The sequence below is a fragment of the Trichomycterus rosablanca genome, chromosome 17, assembly GCF_030014385.1.
Source record: "Trichomycterus rosablanca isolate fTriRos1 chromosome 17, fTriRos1.hap1, whole genome shotgun sequence".
NCBI classification, from domain to species: domain Eukaryota; kingdom Metazoa; phylum Chordata; class Actinopteri; order Siluriformes; family Trichomycteridae; genus Trichomycterus; species Trichomycterus rosablanca.
In genome coordinates this window covers 18378435-18379761 of record NC_086004.1, presented here as the reverse complement: position 1 = coordinate 18379761, position 1327 = coordinate 18378435, and positions in this window count along the sequence as shown.

Below are 1327 nucleotides of genomic sequence, written 5' to 3'. Positions count from 1 at the left end.
CTACCTAGAAGGGCGCTCCTACCAAGTGTCATGGAGGGGATCCATATCTCCCCCATGCACTCTCTCAACCAGTGTTCCTCAGGGCTCTGTACTCGGCCCACTTCTTTTCTCTATCTACACCCGCTCTCTGGGCAAGGTCATGACCTCCCATGGCTTCTCCTACCACTCCTATGCAGATGACACTCAGCTCGTTCTGTCATTTCCTCCTTCAGACACGCAAGTCTCAGCTCGCATCTCAGCATGTCTGCGAGATATCTCACAATGGATGTCGGCTCATCATCTAAAACTTAATCCCAGCAAGACAGAGATGTTGCTCATTCCTGGAGATCAGTCTCCAACCCAGGACCTAGTCATTTCTCTGGATGAATCCCAGATCAGACCATCTGATAAGGTAAGAAGTCTTGGTGTTGTTCTTGATAACCAGCTGACATTCTCTCCTTATATAGCCAACATGACAAGATCGTGTCGGTTCCTCCTGTACAACATCAGGAAGATTCGTCCATTTCTCTCCAGGGAAGCTACTCAGATTCTGGTACAATCACTTGTAATCTCACGGTTGGACTACTGCAACTCCCTTCTGGCTGGAGCTCCCATGTCCACGATTAAACCCTTACAGGTCATTCAAAATGCAGCTGCCCGTCTGGTTTTTAACCAACCCAAACACTGCCACATCACCCCACTGCTGCGTTCTCTTCACTGGCTTCCTGTAGCTGCACGCATTCAGTTTAAAACACTGACGCTCGCCTACAAAGCCAAAAATGGACCGGCCCCAAGCTACCTTCGGGGTCTAATCAAACCCCGCTCTGTACCACGCAACCTCCGAGCCTCTAGTCTCGCTCGACTTGAGCCTCCATCCAGGACTAAAGGAAGACAAGCATCAAAGCTCTTCTCTGTTCTAGCGCCCAAATGGTGGAACGAACTTCCTCTGTCTGTCCGAACATCTGAGTCTCTTGCTGTCTTTAAAAAACGATTAAAAACCCACCTTTTTACTAAACACTTAGGCTGACTTGTACTTATTTACTAACACTTTATTCCAATCTTTTCCATTTAAAAAAAAAAAAAAAAAAAAAAAAAAAAAAAAAAAAAAAGGCCACTTTGGTTCTAACAGGTTTTAGCAGATTTGTGTTCTTCGACTGTTGTTTACCTAAACTTGAGAAATGAAATGTTCACTATAGAAGCACTTCTGTAAGTCGCTCTGGATAAGAGCGTCTGCTAAATGCTGAAAATGTAAAATGTAAAATGTAATGTTATGGCTGATCGGTGTACGTCTTGTAATTAAACCTTCGCTTTTAGACGGTTAAGGATGTTACTTCTCGCTTTCCGTAGT